The 21,289-nt window shown below is 45.5% G+C and overlaps 1 protein-coding gene across 1 annotated transcript in view; it reads right to left on the bottom strand.

The window, feature by feature from the left end:
- TEX15 (testis expressed 15, meiosis and synapsis associated) overlaps nt 1-21,289 on the bottom strand; it is a 330,552-nt gene that overhangs the window by 243,643 nt on the left and 65,620 nt on the right.

Genomic DNA, 21,289 nt, shown 5'->3' on the forward strand with positions numbered 1-21,289 from the left:
AGGGGTCCTTTTACTAAACTGTGTTAGAGGCTAAAAGGCTTCTAACACAGCACAAATGGCCTAATGCAAGATACACTAAAGCATTCTATGTTAGTTGTGTGTGTGTGCTATGTATTTATTTATTTTTTTCTGGAGGGAGCGTGTCAGTAGTGGAGAATGAGCATGGATGCGCTAATCAGCTAGCAAGCTGACATTATCACCACGCTAACTTACTAGTGTGTCTATAATGGGGGAGCCATTAGCGCTTTCTAAGTAGGAGGTGGTAAGTGGTACATAAGTACTGCAATACTGGGACAGACCAAAAGGTCCATCAAGCCCAGCATCCTGTTTCCAACAGTGGCCAAACCAGGTCACAAATACCTGGCAAGATCCCAAAAAAGTACAAAACATTTTATGCCACTTATCCCAGAAATAAGGAGTGGATTTTCCTCATCCATTTTAATAATGGTCTATGGACTTTTCCTTTAGGAAACCCCACTAAGCTAACCGCCTTTACCACATTCTCTGACAAAGAATTCCAGAGTTTAATTACACATTGAGTGAAGAAAATCTTTCCCCAATTCGTTGTAAATTTACTACTTTGTAGCTTCATTGAATGCCCCCCTAGTCCTAGTATTTTTGGAAAGAGTAAACAGATGCTTCATGTCTACCCTTTCCACTCCACTCATTATTTTATAGACTTTTATCATATTTCCCCTCAGCCGTCTTTTCTCCAAGCTGAACAGCCCTAGCTGTGGAACCTTGCATTATGTAGCTATAATTCTATAATAATTCTATAATACTAATATAATTTTATAATACAATTTTTTTAGTGGCCACACACTAATCCTAACATTAGTGCACAGCTATTAATGAAACAAATAGAAATTAGCTCTTTTTGACAGCTGAGCTAAAAATGGGCTTAACGCAAAGGAAAGGCCCACGTAAGGACACACTAAGCCCGTTTCTTAGTGCAGCTTAGTAAAAGGGCCACTTAGTGTGCAACTTTCAGAGGCATACATGTGATCAGAGCATGGGCATGTCATCAAGCAATGCGCACAACTTATATAATACTAGTAAAAAAGGCCCGTTTCTGACACATATGAAACGGGTGCTAGCAAGGTTTTCCTCGGAGTGTGTATGTTTGGGAGAGTGTATGTGAGAGTGAGTGTGTGTGTGAGAGAGAGTGAAAGAACCTAAGAATGATCAACGAACAAGCCTCCTTCCGTAAACTACTGAAGACACACCTGTTCGAACAAACGTATGGAAAGAGCCAAAACACATAGAGACCACTCACTGTCCACAATGCAATACACATCCACATCTGATCCATCATCCCTTTATCCAGTCAACCATACATTCGTCCACGGAACTATGTACACTATATGTCTAGGCGCCTAATAATGCCCTTTTTCCCATTGTCTCTTTCTAATGTCTCTATGTTTTGTCCCATTGTTATACTACCAACGATATTCGAATGCCTCGCACAACTCTGTTCAATGTAATCCATAACTTAGTTGTAACAAATGTATTTCTATTATTCAAGTCTTATTGTAAGCCACACTGAGCCCGCAAATAGGTGGGAAAATGTGGGATACAAATGCAACAAATAAATAAATAAATAAATAAGTGCGAGTGTGTGTGTGTGTGAGAGAGAGAGAGAGAGAGAGTCTGGGTGTGAGTGTGTCTGTGAGAGAGTGTATGTGTGAGAATGAGAGTGTGTGCAAGTGCGTATGTGAGACACAGTGTGAGAGAGAGTGTGCTTCACACAGATTCAGTGTGTGCGTGAGAGAGTGTGTGTGTGTGTGTGTGATACTCAGATGCTCTGTGAGACTGAGTGTATGAAACCAAGCGAGTGTGTGAGTGATTGTGTGACACAGAGAGTGAATGTGATACACTGTGAGACATAGAGTGTGTGAGAGAGAGACAGAAAGACATTGTCTGTGAGAGTGTGTAAGAGAGTGTGTGTGTGTGACAGAGATACCACCCTCCCCCTCTCTCTCTGGTGTCAGGCCCCCCTCTCTCTTTCTGGTGTCTGAGATTCCCGCCACTGCACCCAAGCAATTGGTGTGCGACAGTGAGTATGTGGGGGGGGGGGGGGGTAGGGGGGGTTCAGGAAGCGCTGCAAGATGAGAGTGTGTGTGTTGGGGGGTCAGCTTTGAAGGGTGTGGGGGGGTTTCAGGAAGCGCTGCCAGATGAGTGAGTGTGTGTGTGTGTGGGTGGTTTATCAAGCACTGCCAGATGAGTGTGTGTGTGTTTGGGGCGTGGGTTCAGGAAGCACTTTCAGAAGAGAGAGTGAGTTGGTGTGTGTGTGTGGGGGGGGGGGGTTAGGAACGGCTGCCAGATTAGTGAGTGAGTGTGTGTGTGGGGGGGCAGGGGTTTCAGGAAGTGCTGCCAGATGAGAGAGAGTGAGTGTGTGTGTGTACGGGGTTTCAGGAAGTGCTGCCAGATGAGAGAGAGTGGTTGGGGGGGGATGGGGGGTTCAGGAAGCGCTGCCAGAGTGAGAGAGAGAGTGTGTGTGTTGGAGGGGTGTTGGGGGGGGTATGGAAGCGCTGGCAGTTGAGTGAGTGAGTGTGTGTGTGGGGGGGGGGGTTTATTGTGCATTTCCACATGAGAGTGAGTGTGTGTGTGGTGGGGTTCAGGAAGCGCTGCCAGATAAGAGAGTGAATGTTTGTGTGTGTGTGTTGGGGGGGGGGGGGTTCAGGAAGTGTTGCAAAAGGAGAGGATGAGTGTGTGGGGGGGGCAGGGGTTTCAGGAAGCGCTGCCAGATGAGAAAATGAGTGAGTGTGTGTATGTGTGTTGAGGGGAGGGTTGCCAGATGAGTGAGTGTGTGGGGGGGGGGGGCAGGGATTTCAGGAAGCGCTGCCAGATGAGAGAGTGAGTGTGTGTGTGTTTTGGGGGGGGGGGGGGCGTTAAGGAAGTGTGGCCAAATGAGAGTGAGTAAATGTGTGTGTGGGGGGGGGGGCAGGAACGGCTGCTAGATGAGTGAGTGTGGGCGGGGGGGCAGGGGTTTCAGGAAGCGCTGGCAGATGAGAGAGTGAGTGTGTGTGTGGTGGTTGGGGGTTTGCCAGATGAGTGAGTGTGTGGGGGGGCAGGGATTTCAGGAAGCGCTGCCAGATGAGAGAGTGAGTGTGTGTGTAAGTTTTTGTGAGGTTTTTTTTTTTTGGGGGGGGGGGTTCAGGAACCGCTGCCAGATGAGTGATTGTGTGTGGGGGGGGGGGGCAGGGGTTTCAGGAAGCGCTGCCAGTTGTGAGAGTGTGTGTGTGTGTTTTATATTTCAGTTGTGGGGGGGGGATTGTACTGTGATGAAGATCGAAGGAAGCGGAGGCTGATTTCAGGGGTTGTTTGTTGTGTGCCGTCACCGCCTCCGCCGCGCGATGCACCCCCCCTCCCGCCGCCATCCCACCGTACCGTCTCGTAGTTTTGCTGGCGGGGGACCCAAAATCCCGCCAGCAGAAGTCCTCTGTTGTGTGCTGTGCTGACTCCGGCGTGATCTTCAGCATTGCTAGCCTGTGCAGGGCGGGGTTCTGTGCGTCTGACGTCCTGCACGTGCAGGACGTCAGACGCTCAGAAGCCCTGCCTGCAGAGGCAAGTAAAGCTGAAGATCACGCCGGAGTCAGAAGACAGGACTTGTTCTGGCGGGGTTTCGGGTTCCCCGGCGGCAAAGCTATGCGACGGTGGGTGGGTAGGGGTGGGGTGGGTGTTGCTTCTTCTGCATTTTGTAGTGGGACTTATTTTTTTCCCTGGATTTTCGTGGGTGGCTCAAGGGGGGCGGCGCGGGGGTGGGTGTTGCACCTCCAAGCATGTGGAAGCGGGGCTTCTTTTTTTTTTCCAGTTTTTCGTGGGTGGCTTTGGGGGGGGGGGGGCAGCGTGGTGGGTGGGTGTTGGACATCCAGGGGGAGGAGTAGGGAAACTCGCTCCGCGTGTTTCCCTACTCCTCCCCCTGCTTGGTTGTGATTTGTTCGTTGACTTCTACTATTATAAAACGCACCCTGAACATTCTGAGGACATAGGTTCTGACTCACAGCATAACGTTAAAGGGTTCGTACGACGTCATGACGTTTGACGCCGAGGGCGGGGCACAGAGTCATAGTCAGTGGGATGGCTTCACCACCATGAACTTACGAACCCTTTATCGTTGTGCTGTGAGTTCAGAACCTTTGTCCTCAGAACGTTCAGGGTGCGTTTTATTATAGTAGATTATCAATCGCATGTGTTGTATGGTGTAAACAAGCATGCCAACTTACACCAGCCATGGTGCAACAAATGTTTGGCAAGCCACAGCAACTTCATGGCAGCATTTTATAATAGTTATTAAAGAACTGATGCTAGGTACAGTGGTGGAAATAAGTATTTGATCCCTTGCTGATTTTGTAAGTTTGCCCACTGACAAAGACATGAGCAGCCCATAATTGAAGGGTAGGTTATTGGTAACAGTGAGAGATAGCACATCACAAATTAAATCCGGAAAATCACATTGTGGAAAGTATATGAATTTATTTGCATTCTGCAGAGGGAAATAAGTATTTAATCCCTCTGGCAAACAAGACCTAATACTTGGTGGCAAAACCCTTATTGGCAAGCACAGCGGTCAGACGTCTTCTGTAGTTGATGATGAGGTTTGCACACATGTCAGGAGGAATTTTGGTCCACTCCTCTTTGCAGATCATCTCTAAATCATTAAGAGTTCTGGGCTGTCGCTTGGCAACTCGCAGCTTCAGCTCCCTCCATAAGTTTTCAATGGGATTAAGGTCTGGTGACTGGCTAGGCCACTCCATGACCCTAATGTGCTTCTTCCTGAGCCACTCCTTTGTTGCCTTGGCTGTATGTTTTGGGTCATTGTCGTGCTGGAAGACCCAGCCACGACCCATTTTTAAGGCCCTGGCGGAGGGAAGGAGGTTGTCACTCAGAATTGTACGGTACATGGCCCCATCCATTCTCCCATTGATGCGGTGAAGTAGTCCTGTGCCCTTAGCAGAGAAACACCCCCAAAACATAACATTTCCACCTCCATGCTTGACAGTGGGGACGGTGTTCTTTGGGTCATAGGCAGCATTTCTCTTCCTCCAAACACGGCGAGTTGAGTTCATGCCAAAGAGCTCAATTTTTGTCTCATCTGACCACAGCACCTTCTCCCAATCACTCTCGGCATCATCCAGGTGTTCACTGGCAAACTTCAGACGGGCCGTCACATGTGCCTTCCGGAGCAGGGGGACCTTGCGGGCACTGCAGGATTGCAATCCGTTATGTCGTAATGTGTTACCAATGGTTTTCGTGGTGACAGTGGTCCCAGCTGCCTTGAGATCATTGACAAGTTCCCCCCTTGTAGTTGTAGGCTGATTTCTAACCTTCCTCATGATCAAGGATACCCCACGAGGTGAGATTTTGCGTGGAGCCCCAGATCTTTGTCGATTGACAGTCATTTTGTACTTCTTCCATTTTCTTACTATGGCACCAACAGTTGTCTCCTTCTCGCCCAGCGTCTTACTGATGGTTTTGTAGCCCATTCCAGCCTTGTGCAGGTGTATGATCTTCTCCCTGACATCCTTAGACAGCTCCTTGCTCTTGGCCATTTTGTAGAGGTTAGAGTCTGACTGATTCACTGAGTCTGTGGACAGGTGTCTTTCATACAGGTGACCATTGCCGACAGCTGTCTGTCATGCAGGTAACGAGTTGATTTGGAGCATCTACCTGGTCTGTAGGGGCCAGATCTCTTACTGGTTGGTGGGGGATCAAATACTTATTTCCCTCTGCAGAATGCAAATAAATTCATATACTTTCCACAATGTGATTTTCCGGATTTTAATTTGTGATGTGCTATCTCTCATGTGTTACCAATAACCTACCCTTCAATTATGGGGCTGCTCATGTCTTTGTCAGTAGGCAAACTTACAAAATCAGCAAGGGATCAAATACTTATTTCCACCACTGTACACCTTATTGTGAGAACTACATCTTGGTGTCAATTTATAGACCTGCCCCCAATTAACTGATCCCCATTACAGCAACAATACAAGTCAGCAATACAAACAAACAAACGCAAATATAAATAAATAAATATCACAAATTCTGATAGCTCAATATTCAAAGCAGTTATCTGGATAGCGCCTAGGACAGTGTATGGGTATAGTATGAATTATTCAGATAGCAGCAATATTCAGCACCACTTGCCAGATAATATCAGTACAGCTTAAGACCAAAAATATGATGTCTTAAGTTTTCTGGATAGTTATCCAGACAGCAGCAGTAAATATCACTGTTATCCAGATAGCACCAGGGTTGGCAGTCCTATCACCAGGTAGTGGACAGCACTGAATATCCTGAATATTTGTAAACATTCCAGCCTGCTTTTTACATGAAATGCTGACCATGTGCTGTGATTTTATTTTTTTTTTTTTTTAATAGAAATCTATTAAGACTTAAATAACCTTCACATTTTGGATCTATGCAAATTGAGAATGATGCACAGCTTATACACTGACACCATTCTGATACAAGCAGTACAAACACATAGGACTAAATTCATAAATGGTGCCTAAAAAATTGGTGATGAAAAAAATAGCACCTACTCCCAATCTATAAATGACATTTAGGGCTCTGTTGCTATGGTGTGCCTAGCATTTTTAGCACATGCTAAATCCTAGAGTCGCCCAATATGTTCGTCGGGTGACTTACAGGCTTATTTTCGAAAGAGAAGGGTGCCCAATCTTCTGACAACAAATCGGGAGATGGGCGTCCTTCTCTCAGGGTCGCCCAAATCGGCATAATCGAAAGCCGATTTTGGGCACCCTCAATTGCTTTATGTCGCCTGGGGGACGAACCAAAGTTCACGGGGGCGTGTCGGCACTGTAGCAAAGGCAGGACTGTGGCGTGCTTAAGAGATGGGCGTCCTCGGCCAATACTGAAAACATAAGGGCGTCCCTGACGAGTACTGGCCGACTTTACTTGGTCCATTTTTTCTTGCAACCAAGCCTAAAAAGGGTGCCCAAACTGACCAGATAGCCACCGGAGGGAATCGGGGATGACCTCCCCTTACTCCCCCAGTGGTCACCCACCCCCCTCCCACCCTAAAAAATAAACTTAATTTTTTTTTGCCGGCCTCTATGCCTGCCTCAAATGTCATACCCAGCTCCATCACAGCAGTAGGCAGGTCCCTGGAGCAGTTTTAGTGGGTTGCAGTGCACTTCAGGTAGGCGGACCCAGGCCCATCCTCCCCCCTACCTGGTACACTTGGGTGGTAAATGTGAGCCCTTCAAAACCCACCAGAAAACCACTGTAACCAACATGTAGGTGCCCCCCTTCACCCCTTAGGGCTATGGTAGTGGTGTACAGTTGTGGGAGTAGGGTTTTTTGGGGGAGGGTTGGGGGGGCTCAGCACACAAGGTAAGGGAGCTATGCACCGGGAGCAATTTCTGAAGTACACTGCAGTGCCCCCTAGGGTGCCCTGTTGATGTTCTGGCATGTGAGGGAGACCAGTGCACTACGAATGCTGGCTCCTCCACGACCATATGGCTAGATTTGGTCGTTTCATGAGATGGGGCATCCTCGGTTTCCATTATCGCCAAAAACCGAGGACGACCATCTCTAAGGACGACTTAAATGTTGAGATTTTGGGCGTCCCTGACCGTATTATCAAAACGAAAAATGGACGCCCATCTTGTTTTCGATAATACGAGTTTCCCCGCCCCTTCATGGAGTCGTCCTGCGAGGACGACCCCAGGAAAAAATTGTGGCACCCTAGTTTGATTATGCACCTCCATGTGTTTAGCGTGTGCTAAAATGCTAGAGTGCCTTTAGCACAGCTTAGTAAACAGGGGCCCCTAGTTAGGAACTATTTATAGAATAGAATAGAATCTTAGCACCAGGAACCATGACTACATTAGGCACGGCCATTTACACCAATGAAACTTTGGTGTACATCCCATGCCCAAATTAGGCATGAATCCCCTTTATTGTATAAAAATGTGTGTAAATTAAGGAACAGCCCTCGAACTGCCCATGACCCTCCCATGGCTGCGTCCCCTTTTTGGAGCCACGCATAATTTTTATGTTTGCCATCTCAGCACCTAAATTTACATGTGTAATTTCTAGATCATTAGGCCTCACTGTCAATTGGCTCATTATTCAGTAAAAGTGCACCCATAAATTGAGCACAAAATGTTAGCAACTTTTTAATTTAAATTTCTTTATTAATTTTGATTTTAAACAAAGATAACACTCTTTGAATGATACATCAATGTTTTTAAATAACTTAAAAGGTAAAGTTATTCCAGATATTAAATTCCAAAAGAAATTATACAAACATTGATTTTCAGCAGTCCATAAATTAGAGAGAGTCCAATTGTCACCAAAGGAAGTGGTTAAAGTGGAAATAATTAACATTTAAAGTTAGAGCAGGCGGTTTTCCTGAATTTTCATCTTGACTATAATTCCAACATTTATTTGGTCAGTTCTTTTTCCCATGCATAAGTAAGAATCTAGACAATTGTTCAGGTTCATAAAATATATATCTGTTATTCTTGAAGAAAATTAAACATTTGCATGGAAACCCTTAATTGAAAAATAGCTTCTATTTCCACTGATTCTGCTCTCAATATTCCAGAAATTTCTTTCTCCTTTGCTGGGTCCATTTAGAAATATCTGGGAACATCAAAATCTTATCTCCCATAAACTGAGGCTGTAAATTCTTAAAATACAACTTAATAGAGCCTCTTTATCTTGTATAAGACAAAGGAAATATCAAAGTAGCACGAGTTTAATTTCTTCCTGAGATTGCTCCAATAATCCGGATACATCCGAGATTCAGGAAGATGTTTGTAACTCAGTAGGAGCCGATTGCGAATTTTTTCCTCTGTAATTTAAGGTAATATTTTTTTTGCTCAGTGGAGGTAAAGAATCTTCTGGCTCATTGAAAATCTCCTTCAAAAGTTTATTAAACAGCTCTCCTAGCAGAATATAGTGTGTTTGAGGAACAGTTTAATAAGCGTAGTTTAAATTTCTGAAGAATTTTCTAGATTTTCAAGTTTTTTCTATGGATAATCAAACGAATCTCACTGCCATTGAGATTGCCTGTTCTTGAATTTTTACTATATCGTTTTCCATGCAACTCTGTTTAACAGAAATCGCTTCAACTTTTTCTTAAGGTCTTTTACTTGTCTAGAGTTCTTCAATGAAACTGAAATAAAGGAAGTACAGAACCTTGTGTAGGGCTTCAAGAGCCGTCCAAATAGAGTCCAGGGATATTTCCTGGGTTTTCACCAGGGGCTGAATCGCCATCGCAACACAGCGAGGCTTCCTCCTCGAGACTACCGTTCCGGGGTCCCCCTCGTTGTACTTCTCCTAACGCCGATCCTGGCGAAACCTGGATATCCCCCAACAAAGACCGATCTTCTGCCATCTTTTTCAACGGGGTCTGCCGTCCCTTCGAGTCTATACTTTCACTCGGTACTCCGGCCCTGTCTACTTGTGGCGGTGGGGGAGTTATAGGTTCGTTGCGGGCTGAGCGAGTTTCGCTCTCCAGGCCGGGGCTCTTCCCCGCCCCGGCAACAGAAACGCCCGTCGCATAGAAACCAAAAAAGCAGAAATGGAAGTTTGCCCCAAAGAGGGGGTTCCCGCCTAGAGAGGGAAGGTCCCTTCGGCTTGCCTTTCTCTTTGGCTATGCTCAGGCAGTCAGAAGAGAGTAAGAAATGAAAACCTCAAGCAGAGCGTTCCACTCCTGCTTCCTGCTCAAGATCGCCATCTGGATCTCTCTATCTAATTTTAGCAACTTTTATAGAATTTGAAGGATAACATACAGTTGAAGAATGAACAGCAGGATGAGACTGTTTCAAGGCAGCAGTCATACTGGAGTGCAAACATCTTTATACTTAAAAAAAAAAAATGAAATAGAAATAAAATAAATAGAAACGTCTGTGTAAACTGAAAGGGGATTGCCACACAGATTTTTAGAGGGTGTCAATATTATAACAATTTTAAAATATAATTATGAACAAAAAAATTGTAAATTAAAATAAAGATGTTACTATCATTTATAAAAAATAATGGAAAAGAAGATGAGTAACATACTTTCATGAGGCAAAAAGACTGAAAAAACTGTTAAGGACTATAAATGATGAATGAATGGGTACAGTTCATAGCAGTGCACAATCATTCTGTTAGGTATGGCATACAACCACTACAAAGAAAGATGGCAGAAAGAGACCCAACGAATCCATCTAGTCTGTCCAACTATTTCACTACACAGTGATAAATATATACTTTAGTTAGCCAGTCAAGAGTTATGGTATGATTACTCGTAAAACTTTGCTCTTTACTCTTAATGTAGGAGTGGACACTAGATACGGCCTGTAGCAACCACTGGACTGGCAGGACGGCCTCAAGCTCTGTGCATATTACCTATGGACTTTGCCTTCTTTGTGCCACATTCCATACTTGAATGTTTTACTGAACATTTACATTTTCTTGCACTGTGCCTTAATACTGTGCCTTAACCACAAACTGTCAACTCCTGCTTGCAAGCTAAATAACTGTTTGAGACAGGATTGCAGGAGCAGTAGATAACAGCTTGTAACATTTAGTTGCCAAGGCTTGCACACTGAATCAGCCTGCACGTAGACGCCACATGAATAGAAGATAGCCTGCATCTCTGAGCCTTACGCTCCAGTGAGCCTTATCAACTCTGTGAAAGAAGCATTGTGTGATTATTGTGTGTGTGCTACACAGGGAGGTAAGTTTCGTTTCCCTTGCTAGTATATTTCAGTATTATGACGTGTGTATGTACTGTAAGAACTACAAGAACTACAAATATTTACTGCGCATGCCAACTGTGACGTATAAGGGGCCCTAATGCGCAGGCCCAGAAGGGAGGTATAAATGTGAGTGTCCAGATGATTTCTGACACACAGTATCCTGAGACTGAACTCAGTACGGTACATTGCTAGCAATAAAGCTGTCTCTGCCTTTGGAACCAGTTGCCTCGTCTCCTGATTTACATAGCCGAGGGTCCTGTTACATTAACCCTCTCCTAGAGGCACAGCAGGTTTTCAGGATTATCATAATGAATATGTATAGAGGGTAAAACCCTTGCTCAATATAGCCTGTGTATCACAGAACTTAATCTGACCAAGCTTGTGGTGCTGGTTTATGATGTCAAATGGATCCTGCTAAACAACTTTGAATCAGAGAAGTAATGGCTATGATCTTGATGAAAACTGTCTATCCGGTGACTCATCTGCCTCAGTCTGGAAGAATCTAGACAACCTTGGATAAGGTTTGGGGGATATCCAAAGATGATCTGAGAGACTTTCCTGTGGTTAGGTTTAGCCAAAACAAAAGGGTTCAGGACAATCACCTGATAAAGTGCTATCAAGATGTGAAGAACAATAGTGATAACAAAGGGCCTGATATTCAAAGGAGTTATGATCCTGAGAGTTATGCTCATAATTAGCCTCTTTGAAAACTTACTAGGGCTAAACTCAAATTTAGGAGAACAAAAAGTGGGAGGTAACAGGGGTGGATTTGGGGCAGGGAAAAGAAGTACGAACTTAGAATTTATTTTCAACACTAGGCTTATAAATTCAAGCAAACAAATGGCAGACCTAAATATATGTAATACAAGAATGGAGGAGATATATATAGAATATCATCAGCACAATTCTCCGACCTGAAAATGTATTCCTTTAATTAATTAATTAGGAGTTGTTGCCTCAAGAAGCCTCGGGCTCTAATTTACATGGAGCTCACAGAGGCTGGATTGCTTCATCATCGGCAACAACCCACTAAAGAAAGTAGCCACAGCCCAACAAATATTCAAAAAATAATATTTTTCTTTTTTTTCCCTCTTTTTCTCTATTCTTCTATTTTTTGTATTGTGATGGGCATTATCAAAAAATTAGTGTATAGTAGCTACTTAGCTTTCACTTAGTCCAGTCCTTCTTGCAATGAGTTGTATCCATAACACGACCCAGGTCGGAGAATTGTGCTGATGATATTCTATATATATCTCCTCCATTCTTGTATTAGATATTGAGTTTAAAGGAAGAAGGATATTTCCTTTGGTATTGTTTATAATTAGACCTAAATATATGACCATAACTTTTATATTTCTAAGTTAAGTTGAAATTTGGGCTGGCTCAAAATAGGGCATAAATTTACAAGCCTAACTATAGGAGTTCAGCTTTTTTTTTTAATATTGGGGCCAAACTATATAAAGGTGCACATGCAAAGGTAGAGGTTCAATATCATCATCAATCTCAAGAACAACAAAAGAGGAACTATGAGAGCACCACCTCCTGCACTGCCACATCTTGCTGTTCCTGCTGCTTTTGTGAAGTACACAACTCTACTACCATACAAAGAATGTACAGTATGTTTTAAGTCCTGTAATCACTATTTACAGCTGAGATTGTAAGGTGGCCTTTGACAGTAGAGAGTGTGTGTTACAATCTACTGATTCCTCTTTAGTCTATTATCTTAGGTATCAGCTTAAGAAATAGTATTAGGGTTGTTAGACCTGTTCCAAAAATCCTTACGTCTGTTGGCACATTATCTGTATTGCTTTGCTGAATAAACATTGTTTTTCATATATACTTCTGGAAAGTCCCTAGAAAGGGGTGAACTTGGGGCCTAATTTGGGACCCATTCTGGTGTGGACCTATCCCGGGACATGATTTATTCTAATTTTTCTCACATAAAGTTGTGTTTCACTCACATATGTATGATACAGCTTGACAGAAAAGAGGGGAAGGGGAAATACAATACAGTCAGGGATACTGTGATTCCAGGCAACAGTGATGTATCAGGGAAGTTAGCTATAAGCATCTCAAAACAGAAACGTTTTTAACAGCTTTAGAGTGTGGAAAGGTAAAAGAGTTCCATAATGAAAACACAGTATGCCTGTTGTGTTCATGATAAAATTCACAAAAGTTGCTGATAGTAACATTCATGCTGCATACATACATACAGAGAATTATGTGCCAAAAAATTAAAACAATGCACAAAATAATACAATGTATGATGTGCTTATCAATGTTTATGGTAGTTTGCCAAATGACCATCAGGCTTTAGATCATGTTGAGCTACCAAACATGTTCAGAATATGCATTATCTGTAACGCGAAGATACTTACCTGTAGCAGGTATTCTCCAAGGACAGCAGCCTGATAATCCTCACAAGTGGGACCTTCAAAGGGAAGTCGTCCCATCCCCATTATCATTTTAGTCGCCCTTCGCTGCACCTTTTCCAATTCCACTATATCTTTCTTGAGATGCGGCGACCAGAATTGAACACAATACTTGGGTGCGGTCACACCATGGAGCGATATAACGACATTATAACATCCTCACACCTGTTTTCCATACCTTTCCTAATAATACCCAACATTCTATTTGCTTTCCTAGCCGCAGCAGCACACTGAGCAGAAGGTTTCAGTTTATTATCGACGACAACACCCACATCCCCCTCTTGGTCCGTAACTCCTAACGTGGAACCTTGCATGACGTAGCTATAATTCGGGTTCTTTTTTCCCACATGCATCACCTTGCACTTGCTCACATTAAACGTCATCTGCCATCTAGCCGCCCAGTCTCCCAGTCTCGTAAGGTCCTTCTGTATCAATGGGGTATGTGGCCAAGGCTTGGGATGCCTCCCTGGGCAGCACAGACGGCATGTCTGTGGGCGGCTCCGAGGGGCGGGGGGTGCCCACTACAGCGGGACAGATGGGCAAGTTCAGGCAGTAGTGAGACGGGGGCACAGGAGACGAGGTGGGGTACACGGTGAGCTGGACCGGCTGCTTTTTCCCATTTGTCATTGCAGGTGCGCAGGGACGCCGCAGATGCTGGTGTACAGGCGGCAGGTCGGTCGGGGCTGGAGCCCGAGCAACCCGGGACAGCACGAGCGGGACAATCCGGGGCCACGAGGATGACTGGTCAAGAGAAGACACAAGCGAGCGTGGGGAAAGCGGAGCATGCGGAAGGAGCAGCAGGAAGCGGCCGGCAGAGGAGGAGGGGACAGCGATCCCCAGCGCAGGAGCGGCTAGAGTCGGTAATAGGGGACACATCATAAAGAGCGAGGAAGGAGAGGGCGGCGCAGACCGGCGAGGGAGGGGCAAGAGAGACAGGACATCTTCCTCGTCTTCGGGTTCCTCTTCTTCTGGCTCTACATCCTCCTCAGATAGTTTGCAGGTGGAGGGCGGGGGGCAGGAGGAGCCGCCGCAGCAGCGATACCGGGAAGAGGGTGCGAGGGGGTTGCTGGCCTTAGTGGCGTTGTCAGAGTTATGGGAACAAGTACCCCGATCATTGCGAAGTTGGATCAAACGTTGGAAGTGTATCGATATATTTAGGCTGTTAGAAGGTAGAAAGCCTAAAAAGGGTAAGAAAAGTGATAAGAAGGCAGAGGAGGGGAAGGAGCACAAGGTGGCAAAGACGATAGTCAATTGGATGCGTGCCTTTTTACGCTTCGCAAGTGTTTGGGGGCGGCGGGACCGGGGTCAGTATGGCCTTATGCTGGCATACGTGGATTCGGTTTTGGATGCGTTTCAGCGTTACGGAGGTTGGGCTTGGTTGAATTACGACGAAGCCTTTTGTGACAAGATGGAAGAGAATCTGCACATCACGTGGGGGACCCAAATTATAAATTTGTGGCTAGTGCACATGGCCCCCCATGTAGCGGGGACGGGGGTGTGTGGAAGAGGGGGCTATTCCTCCGGATATGAGTAATCGGTCCTTTCACCCCACGAGGAGAGGGGAGGGGGGCACAGATGGCGCAGGATTTGGAACACCCCGAGGATGTTTGCTGGCGGTTTAATCGAGCAGCATGTCTTTTCCCCGACTGCAAGTTCCGACATGCCTGTTTCTACTTGCGGGCAGGGGCATGCAGCGGTGAAATGTCCCAAGAAGGGGGCAGGGGGGGACACTCCCTGCTAAGTGAGCGGGGGGTCAGAGGTGATTTAGAGGTCTGCCCTAGGGTGGCAGGGGAGTATAGGGGTTAGATCAGACCCGTTCGGGGGGGGGGGGGGGGGTCAGCCCCTACGCCGGTGCAGGTCGATGCGATGCTGCCATGGTTCCATCGATATCCGGTGGGGAAGGCGGCACAATCGCGGAAGCACGGCTTAGGGAGGGGTTTATTATCCTGAATAAGGGGCGGGTAGTGTCAAATTGGGTACGGAACTCGGCGTCGGTGGCGCGACTGCGAGAGGTTGTACAGAAAAATTGGATGGGGAGTTGAGCTTGGGGAGGATCGTGGGGCCGTTTGCGGTTCCCCCTTTTTCTATTTTCATAATTCCCCGTGGGCACTGATCCCAAAGAAAAAGCCGTGGAAATTTCGCCACATCCATAACTTATTCTACCCGGAGGGCAATGGGGGTCTTGACAGGGTGATGGGTTTCTGCACAACCAGGGATGGTCAGAGGTGATTTAGAGGTCTGCCCTAGGGCGGCAGGGGAGTATAGGGGTTAGATCAGACCCGTTCGGGGGGGGGGGGGGTCGGGTATCACTCAACAGAGTGGCGATTAGGGTGGTGGGGGGGGGGAGCTTAGAGGGGAGGGGCTGCCCGACGTATGGCTAGTATGCAGGTGGTTGGTGGCTCCCCCCTGGTAAGTATTGGCAGTGTCACCTACGCAGTATGGATTGTGGGGCATGGCTTTGTAGATCTGACATTATTCCCAGGCCTGCGTGTCTGCCGGCCCGTAAGGGGCGGCAGGGCTTGAGCAAGTTAAACCGGCAAGTAGGCTGGGGGTGATGGCGCAAGTGGGTTATGAACTAAAGCACGAGTGGGGGACACTTTGTGTTGGGGACTCTTGCAAGAGACAGAGTGCAATTGTCCGAGGTGGGGCTGGACTAGTTTTTGTGGGATATACAGGAATGTTGGGAACTACATCAGGGGTGAGGGGGGAATAGGCCGCAACTTCTTTTGGGGGGGGAGGGGCCTTTGCAGGTGAAAGGCCCTCCCCCTGTAGCAAAAAGAAGAACACAACAAACCCCGAGCTACAAGAGATATGGCTCATGGGGGGGCTGAGTCAGAGCATGGATGGTGGGTCAGGTGACCCAGGAGACCGGTGTGGAGGTCCACACGGAGCGGGGCCCTTGCTGTTATGGTGGGGCCTGGATGGTGGCGACAAAATGGCGAGATTGCTGTTTTGCTGAGATGGCGAGCGGCGGATTGGGGGGGGGGGGTCCTGGATGACATCGTCTGGACACTTGTAGCTCGGAGGGGGGGGAGGTCTGTGTGTTCAAGTTCATCAACGAATAAAGCAAGCTGCGGCCTATATTTACCCAATATCGGCTCTGAGAGTTATTGAAAGGGGAGGGGTGGGGTGAGAATGGGTCCCAGCTCCAAGGTTTATAGGAGGCCCGAGAGCTTGTCTCGACGGGCCCAGTTAAACGAGGGCTGGGCCCATTCGAGCTGGCTCGGGAGTGCGACAGGAGCGAGTAAGGAGGGGTGGGGGAGGTAGCGTCTACGGGGAAAAGCAGGGAGGCATGGGGCACTGGGATTGGTAGCTTCAAACGAGGCAGCCAGCCTAAGGAAGGGGAAAGCGGCTGATTGGCTGACGAAAGAGGGAAGGGGCAGGGCAAGGCGAGGAGAAAAAGCAAAGGGCAGACGGAGACTAGGAGTGGCGATCCTCGGAGGCGGTTTCCCACCCTCCCGCCCTTCAGAGCGTGGGGAGGAGCAGTGGGGATTTGTTTTGCAAAAGATGTTGTTATTGTTCATTGCAGGATTGGCAGGAGTTGTCGCAGCAGCAAAAAGAAGAACACAACAAACCCCAAGCTACAAGAGATATGGCTCATGGGGGGGCTGAGCCAGAGTATGGATGGCGGGTTGGGTGACCCGGGAGACCGGTGTGGAAGTCCACACGGAGCGGGGCCTGGATGGTGGCGACAGGATGGCAAGATTGCCGTTTTGCTGAGATGGCGAGTGGCGGATGGGGGGGGGGTCCTGGATGACATCAAATCTGGACACTTGTAGCTCGGAGGCGGGGGAGGTCTGTGTGTTCAAGTTCATCAACAAATAAAACAAGCTGCGGCCTATGTTTACCCAATATCGGCACTGAGAGAGTTATTGAAAGAGGTGAGAATGGGTCCCAGCTCCAAGGTTTATAGACTGTACTATGAGATCATAAATTAAAATAGCCTTTGATCTGAGGGTCCTACAATTCAACAACCAGATGTTAATATAGCCCTGATGATCTTAGTGAAATTTTTGGTAGGGGGAAGAAGAGAGGTAATGTACCTATGAGAAGCAAATGGTTTCCTGAAGGATTCTTTCCAAATACTAAGTATTACTGGGTTAGGTAATCCTTATAATGCCACTGAGTGCGGCGAAACAGAAAAAGTAAAGCAACCACTGAAAAATGAATAGCTGTATACCAAAATAAGGCACAAACTAAATGACCAAATTCCTCTCATAATGGTGGGTGGTAACGGGAGAGAAGTAAGAGGCAAAATTAGGTATTGGATCAAAATATATTGACGCGCACCTCCCCCAACAGGGCACAACACTAGAGGTAGAATAAAGTCAAGGCAGGAACAAGATTTCATGCAAGATGCGCTTATGGCTGCGATGTCAAGTGACTTGGTTTTTGTTTTTCCAGGAGCACAAGGCTCCCTTAATGGGTTGCTGGATTGATTGGCTGCTACAAATTCATAAATTCTTGAAAAATAGAAGCCCAACAAGCATCCACATAAGCACCATAGTAAAGTCAATATGCACTATAGTAAAGTAAATATGCATTTAAAGTCACCCTAGTGCTAGAAAAGTTGCCTTATTAGCCTGTGATGGGACTGTGCCATAAAGCCTATGCTGTTGTTTACTAGTGTTTCTAGTTTAAGAATTTCTCTCTCTCTGAACTTTCGTTTATAAACCATATATGCAATAATATCATCATGAAGCATTATTTTGGCTGCCTCCCAAAATATAGCTGGTTTCTTTTTATAATGGGCATTAAATGCCTTATATTATTCCCAATTTTTAATAATATAATCCTGAAATATGATGCTGTGATATAATTCTAAAGGAAATCACCAAGAATAAGAGCTATACGAAATAAGATGATATTCCAAATCAAACCATAACATCACGTGGTCCGAAATTGCATAAAGGCCTATCTCCGCAGTGGAGGAGTGGCCTAGTGGTTAGGGTGGTGGACTTTGGTCCTGGGGAACTGAGGAACTGAGCTCGATTCCCGGCACAGGCAGCTCCTTGTGACTCTGGGCAAGTCACTTAACCCTCCATTGCCCGCCACATAGAGCCTGCCATGAGTGGGAAAGCGCGGGGTACAAATGTAACAAAAAATTACTGTATGTATGAAAACAAATCTCTGGAGATCAGTAAATAATCAATCTGAGCTTGAGTCCCATGTGCCCTAGATAAACAAGTATAGTCTCAATCCTGTGGATGTAAAGTTCTCTAGACTTCCAAAAGATCAAGAGCTGCCATCTTCAGCGGTATATCCTTTAGAGGGTGAAACTTGTCCCCCAGTGAAAGGTGAGATTTATCTTTTATGGGATCATGGACAGAGTTAAATTCACTTCCCATAATAATGAGAATGCTCCCCAAATTTGAGGTTGAGCGAATAAGTTTTGCAAGTAATCGTTTATTATAAACATGGGAGCATACAAGTAATATAAGGGATAACGGTGTTGGTCAATGGTCACAAGTGCCAAAATTTATCTCCCTTCCTCCCGTAAGCTTCATGTGTTTCAACGAAAAAGAATCACACATCCCGCTTTCCTATTTATTGCTGATGTTGCAATATATTCCCCTACCCACCACATTTTTAGTTTAGCATGTTCTATGGCATTAAGATGTGTCTCTTGTAACATTGCTATGGGAAACCTTTTTCCTGATTGAGTGTTTGTAGAATTTTACTAGGTTTTATAGGTGACATAATGCCGCCTATATTCCAGGAAATAACTCAAAATTAGCTTTCTCACAGATATAAAGGCTTACCAGACAAATAGTGAAAAAGAATTTCGAGGGAGGATGTCCGAGAGACCAATATCCCAGCCACTCATCCCTCCTTCTCCTCCCATCCATAATGGAAGGAATATCCAGAATATGTTTTTTTCAGTCCAAAATTCCAATGTAGTTAGATACCAAGGAGGAATAGGTAGATAAAATAGGCATCTCAGAGACCTTGTGGGAGGACAATCAATGGGACCCTGTGTTATTAGGGTACAACTTATATCACAATGACAGAGTGGAACAAATTGGAAAGGGGGGGTGGGTTGCACTATATTTTATATGAAACAATGGCATGGAATCCTTATGGATAAGAATTCCATGTGTGAAGGGAAGGACTATACTGGTAGGATTGTACTACTGTCTGCAAGGACAAAATGGACAGATGAAGAAATGTTTACAGAAATTAGGAAAGCTGGCAAATTGGGCAACAGTATAACAATGAGTGATTTCAATTACCCCAATACTGACTGGATAAATGTTACATGAAGAAGGCATGAATCCAAAGTAGCTTAGCAGTGATTAGATGGCAACACCTATAATTCCCCCCCCCCCCCCGGCTCTCTCCCTGGCTATAGCCAGCTCTGCAATTTGGGGGGGGGGGGGGGCGCAGAGGTGGACCGAGGAGAAAGCCTGTTGTTAAACATTTACCAGCACACCACTGTGTATACTTGATCATGATTTGTCCTTCTCATTTTCAGGGTGTAGACTGTAGCAGTGGCGTAGCCAGACCTGACATTTTGGGTGGGCCCAGAGCTGATATGGGTGGACACTAGGTGTGAGTAGTGTTTCTTGGAATACTCCTTAATAATGCCTTAGAATGCAGTTGATGATGGATTTCTAAGTAAACAGTCTGTGCAACAGTTCTCCTGCATTAACACAAACCACATACCTGGTTCATGGAACACTGACATTTTTAAATATAGTGATTTTATCCCATATCTTAAACGACCAAATATGACTGCTATAAGGCAAACATATCAATGGCACATATCTTTCAAACTTTGCTTTGTAGCAAATGCTTGATTAAGCTGTATTCATAAAACAGGTAAATTCTGAAATTGACATTCCCATTTAAAAAGCCAGAGAAGTCAGACTCATATAGATCCCCACACGAACTACATGCACACACAATCTTTTACGTCGGTCACATGCAGAACAGACCACCCCTTATAAAATGCAGAATAAAACATAAAAAATTAGAAATCACAGAGATGGCAAATTACCCAGTTCCAGGGTTGAGATTTTGTGCAGTCCTGATTTAAACTTCATAACCCAAATCAGTGTGGGATTTACAGTGCCTGATTCTGCCCATGGAAATCAGTGCTGCAAGTCCCATATCAATGGGATGGTCAGAAATGCAGGACTGTCCCAAAATCTCCAGCCTGGAACTGTAGCCTGGCATCAACCCTGCCCTTCCCCCTCCCCCATAGTTTGGCATCAGCCGTGAGAGAATAGGCAGCGACAACAATCAAAACAGTGGCGTACCTAAGGTAGTTGACACCTGGGGCTGGTCATTTTTTTAACACCCCCCTCCAAAATCCAGTACCAGGCATACCAAGAATACAACACACTCAGGACCTATAGCACAATTCTAGCATACCATAAGCAGTCATTTCTACAAGTCACACAAGGAAAAGGAAAGCATTTCAAACACTACAGTGAGCACTAGAACATCAATTCACCTATTGTAAAACGAAACCAGACAGAATAGTACAGATCCTCGATCCTTGCACAGTCAATGCCAACTGAAAGCCATGTCTTTTTCACAAACACAAATACACCCTAATCCACTATAGAATAAGTAATCATAAACTTTCTATTTAGACAAAAATTAAATTGAACCCCCAAGATGCCAGACTCTGCATACAATGCAACGCCATAAAACAGAAAATGTCCCCTAGTACTGTGCAAAATATAAAGACAGCAGATGTAAATTTGAAAAAAAAAAACCTAGCAAATACCAATCACCAAATAGTCCCCACCTGCCTACCAGCTCCTTCGACTGTCAGACTACCCTTTTCTACTACTACTACTTATTTCTATAGCGCTACTAGACATACACAGCGCTGTACACTTGAACATGAAGAGACAGTCCTTGCTGGACAAGAGACTATAATCTAATTAGAACAGACAAACAGGACAAACAAGAGATAAGGGAATATTAAAGTGAGGATTATAAAATAAGGGTTCTGAACAAGTGAATAAAGGTTAGGAGTTACAAGCAGTTTAAAAGGAGTTAAAAGAGAGGATCTGGAATTCCCCTTGAAGCTCTGGTGAAAAAAAGAAGAGAAATCAGGGCTCCAAGTCTTTTTAAACCTTGGGATGTCTGCATGGTGTGTGTGTGTGGAGGGGG

Source organism: Microcaecilia unicolor, chromosome 2, assembly GCF_901765095.1.
Source record: "Microcaecilia unicolor chromosome 2, aMicUni1.1, whole genome shotgun sequence".
NCBI classification, from domain to species: domain Eukaryota; kingdom Metazoa; phylum Chordata; class Amphibia; order Gymnophiona; family Siphonopidae; genus Microcaecilia; species Microcaecilia unicolor.